The 9,767-nt window shown below is 38.2% G+C and overlaps 1 long non-coding RNA gene across 2 annotated transcripts; it reads right to left on the reverse strand.

The window, feature by feature from the left end:
• Positions 1 to 2,238: 2,238 nt before the first annotated feature.
• On the reverse strand, positions 2,239 to 5,415 carry LOC111773571 (uncharacterized). 2 transcript variants are annotated; one of them, XR_011439328.1, is made up of 3 exons: positions 5,020 to 5,415; positions 4,031 to 4,205; positions 2,239 to 2,809 (listed from the first exon to the last, which is right to left on the reverse strand). It is a non-coding gene; the product is annotated as an uncharacterized lncRNA (long non-coding RNA). The 2 variants fall into 2 exon arrangements; XR_002808188.2 differs by lacking the exon at positions 5,020 to 5,415 and having other exon boundaries at positions 4,031 to 4,387.
• Between the last annotated feature and the right edge of the window lie 4,352 nt (positions 5,416 to 9,767).

Below are 9,767 nucleotides of genomic sequence, written 5' to 3' on the forward strand. Positions count from 1 at the left end.
ACAATGAAAATGTTATTGTCTGGTCTATTCAATTCACCTACTAATAGAATAAAAATTATTGCAGACAACACATTAAACAGCAGTGTCTTCATTAAACACTCAACTATTTCTTGGAAAAATAGTTGGAAAAAACTATTGGAAAAAACGTTGGAAAAAAACACTTCTCTCTCTCTATGCTGTATAGACAAGGAATGAGACAGCAACTTACACATAAACTTGGGCAGGAGTACAAATACAAAGACGCTTTATGAGGATTGCAAACTTGATGGTAAAGGGCAGGAGGGGCATGAAGGACAAACACCAAAACTCAAGAGAGATGGATGGAACAAATGGGCCAGGCCAGTCAAGAGCTTATGCTGAAGATGCCCCGTGGAACGGAAGTGTATGGAAGGGATAGTAATGTGGGTCCAGGATATTTCAATGTGCGAAATATTTGTGTGCGAAGAGTTACTTCTAAAGTTTGGTTTGTTTAGTATTTTTAACATTCTTTTTTCCCAATCTTACTTGCACAAACTATTTGCACTATATTTCAAGGTGGGCTTTACCAAAAAAATGCACCTGGTCAAGTTATACATTAATCAGTCAAAAGTACCCATTGAGAATCTATTGAACAAGTGATCAACACATAAGAGAAATCTTGAGAGTAGTCATTAGAAAATACAATCAAGGGAATTTAAACCAATATGGTTTTACTATATTGTCTTATCATCTTATTGGATGTCAAAAATATTTTTAAAAAATCCTAGAAAGCTATAAAACAGTTTAGTAGATACACGTTTAAAATATTCAAAGGCTTTAGGGAATTCACTGGTCTCCACATTGTAATGTATTTACAAATACAAAGTACAAAACATCAGCTATTCATTTTTCCTAGCCGAGACAAAGTTAGGACACTGAATATTAAAACTTCAAAAATGGTTATTTGAATTATATTATTATTATTATTAATTGTTTTCTTTTTTTTAGTGAGGAAGATTGGCCCTAAGCTAACATTTGTTGCCAATCTTCCTTTTTTTCTTTTTCCTTCCTAAAGCCCCAGTACATAGTTGTAGATCCTAGTTGTAGGTAATTCTAGTTCTTCTAGGTGAGATGCCACCACAGCATGGCTTGATGAGCAGTACTAGGTACATGCCCAGGATTTGAACTGGCAAATCCTGGCTGCTAAAGTGGAGTGTGTGAACTTAACAACTTGGCCACGGGGCAGCCCCTGAATTGTATTATGACTATGCAAACCAGAAGAGCTTGGCTAAACATGAAAAATGCAAAGTCTGTTTCATTTCTTTTTTTTTTTTAAAGATCGGCACCTGAGCTAACATCTGTTGCCAATCTTCTTTCTTTTTTTTTCCTTCTTCTCTCCAAAGCCCCCAGGACATGGTTGTATACTCTAGTTGTAGGTCCCTCTGGCTCCACTATGTGGGACACTGCCTCAGCATGGCCTGATGAGAGGTGTGTAGGTTGGCACCCAGGATCCGAACTGGCAAAGCCCCGGGCTGCTGAAGCGGAGCACATGAGCTTAAGTACTCGGCCATGGGGCCAGCCCCTGTTTCATTTCTTGTTCCTTAACTCAAACACTAACCTGAGGGCAAGGACAGAAAGGCGGCAGCTGATGTCCTTCCCCATTTCCTTCGCATACACCCTAAAAGAAGGTGGACCCTAATTCTATTAGTCTCTTCATTGCTTCCCATCTCTAGATAAAATATTCTCCTAATTGGGAATTTATTTCAATGACAATTTTTTAAAAAATCTATTCCGTATAGAACCTAATTTTCCTGAGGTAAAGTTGACATAAACCCTTGATTGTGAGTACATGGGGGGTAAGGAGCAATTAAATTCCTCCTATGTATAAACATGGGATTGCTCTCCCCCAAATAACCTTATATTTGAAGACTGTTACAGCTCTGCAAGATAGGTTTTAAAGATTAGGAAAATAAGGCTCAGAGGTGGAAAAATTTAGTCCACATAGGAGACCAGTTTGCAGAAGGCCCAGTCAGAGCCAGAATCCAAGATTCTGGACTCCCTGCGCAGTATGCTTTCATACCATATACAGTGAGAAACCCATTTTCTTGAATGCATTCATTCATTCCCTCATGCCTTCATTCAGACAAATATTTATTGAGTAGCAATTTATCATTTATTTAGTAGTATCTACTAAACATCAGGCACTGGCCCAGGGGATACAGCAGTGAACAAATCAGACAACATGACATTTCTATGTGGTTAAGTATAAAAAAATCTTAGTAACGATAACAATAACTTTTTATTGAGCACCTCTTATATTATAGGTCCCATACTATGTACTTTATACATTAAAAACAGAATTATTCTTTCCAACAAACATAGTTTACAAATGATGGTTAAAGAAGTTAAATAACTTTCCTAAGGTCCCAAGTGTGGTGAGGGGCAGAGTCAGAGACCTTCATCCCTAAACACTTGGCTACATTTAAATATTACATAGCCACATTACATAGCCAATTAAATATTAAGCAGCCACAGAAGAGTGATACTTTCCTGAAGTTAAAAACTAGCTTGGAAGAAAGAGTACAGGAAGGTGAATAAAGGTCCCCTCTCCTTGTGCAAAAGTCCCCTTTCCTTGTATGAAGATCCCCTCTCCTGATTGGTCAAGGTGTTCTTGATCTCTGGCAGGCATAATGAGCAGGACTGAACAGGGTCGTTCTTCCTTTCAGCTGTCGGCCAACTTCCAGCAGGTCATCATCCATGAAGCCCTTTCCACTAAAAAATGGCTTGATGAATCCATTTTAGCAACACTTCTAGATTCAAATAACAACTTCCATTGGAAAGAAATTCAGCCCTACGAGCATTAATGAGAAAGGAGAACTGACGTATGTCTGTAAACCCACTAAACCAAATACAAAGAAAGACAGCAGTCTTTTTTCTTATCATGTCCTCTATTCCATTTCCATGAAAAGCAGTGGTACCTATCGCTCAGCAGAGGAGAGTTTGCGGTAAACTAGGAGGGACAAATCTCATAATGCCTGTAGGCCCACTCCCTTCCCACACTCTCTGTTTAACTTTGACTGGTGTTTTAACTTACTCTGAGACTCAGCTATTGAACACTCTGGCTTGGGCAGAAAGGGATAAGACAAAGGTGACATCAAACAGAATTGTGATGAAACTCCATATGGCTATCAGGGTAAACAGCTGAGTATCATAATTGTCTCTGTTCTGAAAACTTGAGCCTTATTATTCTGTTACTGCTTGGTCTAATACTTAAGGAAGAAAAGTATTAAAGTATCAAATGGACATTCATTAGGAACTACCGAAGAAACTTACATGTCCTGGCTTCATATTTTTTTGTGTGTGGTGTGATGGAAAAAAGCCCACTGCAATTCAATATGATATCATATATAAAGACAACAAAACTAGGACAGCCAAAGTCATAGTTTTGCAGTCTTACTCATTAAATAATGTATGTGAAATCATTTGGGAGTTCTAAAGAGTTTATAAACATGAGCTAGTGCTGTGAGAGAAACAAAATCAAGGGATATCCTAGCTGTAGCATAGAATCCACAAACCAGCCACTTACAGTTTTATGGAAATAAAGACCTGCAACAAAAATATTTGCACTTATACAGCATTTCTCGTTCTTTTTTTTTTTTTTTTTAAACTATACATGTTCAAGGAAAGAAATTCAAATACTATAATAGCATAAACTCTACAAAGTATCTTTGACCCCCAGGCTCTCAATTCTTTTTCTCAAAGGCAACCAGAGTTTCTAGTTTCTTATATAGCCTTCCATGTTTATTTCATGAATACATCTATTCACATTTATTACCTATATCTTTGGAATAAAAATAATTGTTCTCATCTGATAGTTTTCCTTTACTATTTCACATTTTGTAGATTTTGGTATAGCAATCACACCCCATTCTGAAAAATAAATAACATTATTTTTTTCTCTAAAAATATTCAAGCAGAATATGAAGCTTCAATTTGAGGCACAGAAGTACATTGCATTATATTTACCGTTTCATTCTTCACCGGGTGCCCTTAATGTGTTTCCCTGACTTACCTGGATGCTCCAGTGTGTACGGATCGGGGCAGGAGTGCTGTCTTTCTTGTTTGCCCGCTGGAGAACCTTTGGACGACTCAGGACCTCCCCTCGGGCTAATGGCCTTTGAAAATGTGTTTATTTTTTAATGATAATCTAGTAGCTTTTGAGGTCTTTGGAAAGGATGAAACGCAACCTTTGGAAAGGAGGAGGAGGAAGAGGAATCTTTGAAAAATAAAGATTTGCCGTATTTGTAAGTTATTGATTTTATAATTTAATGTAAGAAAGGGCAAAATGCAACTGCTATGATTGGTTAAAATAACAGATTACATTTACACTTAGCTGAGGTATTTCAGGGAAATGTGCACAGAGCCCTCTGACACGGGACTTCCTCTTACTCCAATGTCTCCAGTAGCCCCCCTAAAACAAGATGCCCATTGACCTCATTTGTTTCTGAAATAGCTATTTTTTTTAGAAAATGAAATTGTTTGTCACTGAAAACTTTTTACTACATAGCTACATAATGAAAACTTAACCATCAATGTACATAAAACATATACACACAGTGAGTTCAACTTAAGAGTATTTCCCAAATATTCATAGAAGTTGTTTGGGATCAGGTAGACAAAAGAATAACTAATTGAATTTTTCCCTTTTCACCTAATTGTTTTTGGTTGTGGAAAGACATAGGCAAACATGGCTGAATACCAATCATTCATTCTCTACAGCTACACTTAAGAATTCACCCTGCACAGAGCGTGCTACAAGAAAGAAGCTCATATTGACATTAGAAATAATGCTTCTGGTGATAACGTTTTAACTGGAGAAAAGAATTTCTAGGATCCTGTAGAGCTATTTGGAGAAAAAGAGGAACTGAAACATGGAATGAAATGGAGTTGGTCAGATCCATAGGACATAGGATGAAAAAAGATCATGGACTCAAACAAATATAAAACAAAAACATGAAACTACTTACAATAAATGAAAGAGAAAAAAAGACACGGTCATACCTGAATTAAGATCTCTACTTCTTGATGCTCATATAAATCAAATCTCACACGGAAATATGCTAGAGAGCTAAATAGCTGATTGGCTTCTGCTTTGCTCTAAACCAAAGACAGTGGACAGTGGTAGGGAAAAAGTTCATAATTACCGTTTCCTTTCTTTTATATAGTACAGCTCATTGCTTTTCCCTTCTTAGGAGGAAAAAAAGCATCGGATTTGTGAGGGTTTTTTCCTCTCACCTCATCCCTGGACCCAGCTTAAGCTTTAATCCTCATCCCTTCAAAGAGCACAGTATTTGAATTCATTTCAAAGCACTGGATTGGTGCTGATGCGAATAGGACCAAAATAAAAAAAAAAAAAGAGATTAGTTATGCTCAGAAATGTCCATTGTTAAGTACTGCAAGAACACTGAACCAACCAGCCAGCGTATATTGAAGTTGCCTACAGCTGTTTACAGGAAATTGTACAAAGCAAAGTACTGGAACATAGGGCATACGTCATAGATTTGAGAATGGAGCACAGAATTTCTGTGTGAAATAAATCAAGGATCTTCCAAAGAAATTCAGACATTCAAATATATATGCTTCACACACATACAAACTTAGCAAATAAAGAGAATTCCTTAAAACTTAATTTGAAAATAATATAAAAGTCTACTGTGCCAATTACAGGGCTCTACCCCTCTAAAAGAGGATAATATGCTACGTGCTATGCTCATGACAGCAAAGAAAATTGTTCCAAAGATCTGACTGCTAAACATTTAAAAAAAAAAGTTCTTAAAATAATTACATCAGCATATGGACTCTGGAAAATTTTCTTCTATCGTAATAAGGTCAGATGGACATTTCCTGTTTCACATTTCTAGTACACACTGTCTTTTAGACAATAATAGTGTGAAACAATAGTTTGGCGTGAGTTCAATGCATACTAAGAAATGCCCTGGCCCTTGAAGGCTGCGATGAGTCAGCCTCAAATGGCAAAGATCTGAATGACGACAAGAAAGGCAGACAGTGTCTGGGGAGCGGTGGCCTTAGAGAATAAGATTCAAGAAGCCGACACATCCCTGACTTCAATCTTTGATGTTTCTTGACAGGTGAAGAGCGCTTATTTTAATGTGTACATTTACACAGACAGCATTTAGACTTGCATCTGAAAAACTTGGCTTCTTTAAAAAACTGTTTACAAGGCAAAACTGCCATACAGTAAAAGAATGAGTTGGCAGTTCCCCTTAAATTGTTGACCAGGACTGGCCATTGCTTCCACTACCTAACCTCTGGCTCCTGCTCTGAACAGTCAGTCCAGGTGCTTCTCTGTCCCTCACTGAACTTTGCAACCCACTGGGAACCCTTATCCTATCTCTGGGCCTCATCATTACATTGAACACCATGAGACAGAGCCACCCAGTTCTGGGCCCCTCATAAACTTGGTAGGTCTTCCGTCCATCTCCTCTGACACCAAACTGGGACCCTCAACAAGTGCTGGCATCAAAACAGCCTGTGCCAACCTGAGAATAATTGGGCTGGTCATTTCCAATGACATCTCTCATCTCTAATTTCCTGCCACTCAGTTAAGGAAAGGAGATGGAAAGAGTATTCTGAAACAAGGCAGAGGAAGCAGAGGGGTTAACAATGGAGCGAGCATGCAGTTAGGAGGAGCAGAGTCTGAGATGAGAAGTTACAAAGCAGAATGAACGACAACAGGGGAAAAGGGTAAGCAACTGGGAGGAGGGTTGCCTTTCATCGGGTGCCAGAGAATCACAGGGAAGAGAGAGCTGGAAGTCAGGCTTGTCCAACCCTTCTCTCTCACTCCCCACATACAACTGATCATCAAGTCCCCCCCATTTTTTACTCTAAGAGATAAAAACACTTGCTGTTTTTTTCCCCAAAATAATAGTTTTATTTACTCAAAAATTTCATAAATAATGCACGTATTTTTAAAATTTTGAAGCAACATAGAAAGATACAGAGAAAAAGTAAAATTCATTTCCAATTCTACCAACCAGAAAAAAGTACTGTTTTAGAGGTTGGCCCCATGGCATAGTGGTTAAGTTCGTGTGCTCTGCTTTGACCACCTGGGGTTCATGGGTTTGGATCCCAGGTGTGGACCTACACACTGCTCATCAAGCCATGCTGTGGCAGTATCCCACATACAGAATAGAGGAAGATTGGCACAGATGTTAGCTCAGGACCAATCTTCCTCAAGCAAAAAGAGGAAGATTGGCAACAGATATTAGTTCAGGGCCAATCTTCCTCACCAAAAAAAAAAAAAACAAACAAACCCCAAAACATTGCTTTTAATATTTTGTTGAAAAGCCTCATAGGTACCTCTCTATATACACATGCACATTCCTACACACACTTACAGCCAGTTTTGCAGAAAGTGAGGCATGTTATGCAAGGCTTTTGGTAACCTTCTATTTTCACTTAATAACCTATTTTCACTATCTCAATAAATATAGATATACACAATCATTTTTAATGGTTGCATAATATTCCATTGAAGAGATATGTCATAATTTAACAAATCTTTGATTGAAGGAAATAAGTATTCTTTTCAATTTTGACTGTAACTGACAAGAACTGATACTAATACTTTGTACATATATATGTGCTATTATGAGATCTTCTTTACTAATTTGATAATGAAAAATAGCTATCATGTTTTTATTTCTATTTTTTTATCGTTGGTGAAGTTTTAACATTTTTTAGGCCATTTATATTCTTTGGTGAATTGCTGCATCCATTTTTATATTCGGATGCTTTTTTCTTATTGATTCATAAGACTTCTTTGTAAATTAGGGATATCAACCCTCCTATCTTTCACATTATTCACATATCACAATTTTTTTCCAGTATGTCCCTTGCTTTTCAAACTTAATTTTATGATGTTTTTGCTGAAGCATTTGATTTTTACATAGTCAAATTTATCAATAATTTCTTTTTTGTTTTAGCCCTACTGATTTAATCTCCTAACATTCCGACCAGCACTACCCTAAACCAGATCCTTTATCATCTTTCACTCAAATAACTGTAACAATCTGAAATAGTCTCTCCTCTAGCCTCCAGTCTCTGCCTCCTGTAACCTACACTCCACACAGCTGCCAGAGGTGTTGTTTTTTTTTTTTCCAGAGGAAGACTGGCCCTGAGCTAACATCCATGCCCATCTTCCTCCACTTTATACATGGGATGCCTACCACAGCACAGCTTGCCAAGTGGTGCTGTGTCTGCACCCAGGATCCGAACTGGTGAAGCCCGGGCCGCCAAAGTGGATGGTGTGCACCTAACCACTGCATCACGGGGCCGGTCCGGTGTTCTTTTTAAAATGAAAATCTGGTATGAGTTTTCATACAGCTCTTCCAGGAGTCAATAAAATAGCAACGGCAAATATTCCTGGAGCATTATTTATTTGTGAAGATTTACAAAGAAAGCAAGCATATTAGATTCACTTTAAGAAAAACACAAATATAATATGGAGGAGAAAACAAATTTCAAATGAATTTTTAAGATAAACTAGAAAGTTTCAAAGAAATATCAGTATTTAGACGGCAATGTTTAAAAGGCAATGGACATGGAGGATAAAGCTTAAGCTCCTGAACATGTGCGGCAAGGAGTGCCTTCCATTCACCAAAATCCATTGCCTTTTCCTCCTGATCACATAGATTTCCCAGCCTCCCCTGAAGTTAGATGTGACTGTGCGATCGCATTCTGGCTGATGGAATGTAGGAGAAGTTACGGTGATCATATGATTTATTGACTAAATCAGGATACTGGCGGGCCCAGGTCTCTCTCCCTCTTCTCTTCTCTAGTCTGTCAGCAGCTGCAGAAGAAGCTAGAAGAAGACTCAGTACCCTGGGTAGAGTCAGGGGATGAAAGTCTTGGGCTAAACTGTTCTGGGAGTGAGAACATCACTTCTAACATTTCAAACCATTGTTGGTGACAGCCATTCTTATCCTGCCTAGTATAACGCGGAGCAAGGCTTTCCACGGTGTGGCCTCTCCCTAGCTCTCCAGGCTGGGCTTTCATCACTCAAGCTGAATCTAAACTTTAGCAAACTGAACTGCTTGCTCATGCATTTTAAAATACCTGTTTATGTGTCGATCTCTCCCAATAGTCAGGGAGCTCCTTGATGGCAAAAACTTAGTCGTAACTACCTTTGTAGTACTCACTACCCGGCACACAATAAATTTCATGAATATCTGTTGAATGAAGAAATATTTAGTCAAGGAAGAAGTAAATCTTTCAACATTGGCTATTTCATGCCCAGAACTGAAACTATCAGAACCATGCATCACATGGAAGATCTTATATCTGCAGAGACATATAGTGAAATTCAAGATTTTGGAAAAATGAGCTACACATTTTTGTAGCCCTCAAATGTAAACGTAAAAATATTCTTCCTCCTAGCCTTCACTGCTCCTTTATCTTCACCTCCTCCCCGCCCCACATACAAACACACACACATTCGCTCATTTCCTGGGGGAATATTTGACTTAACTAACAATAGTAGAATAAGTTCGAAGGAAAAAAAAGAATTAAGATTTTAAATTCAGATCCCAGTGCTAGCCGATAATCCCTCCATGAGGTGCTTTGGTTTACCAGGGGGATTTACCTCTCCTGTTTCCCAAGATGATTAAGAGTTGATGTATAATTGAAGATGAGGTGCACTAGAGCATGTTATCAACTCAGGAAAGGGGCTTTGCCTGCATGATGAAATTAACATTAATGGTAGTTAAGCTGCACACAGAGCATAATGT

Source organism: Equus caballus, chromosome 5 (genome assembly GCF_041296265.1).
Source record: "Equus caballus isolate H_3958 breed thoroughbred chromosome 5, TB-T2T, whole genome shotgun sequence".
NCBI lineage: Eukaryota > Metazoa > Chordata > Mammalia > Perissodactyla > Equidae > Equus > Equus caballus.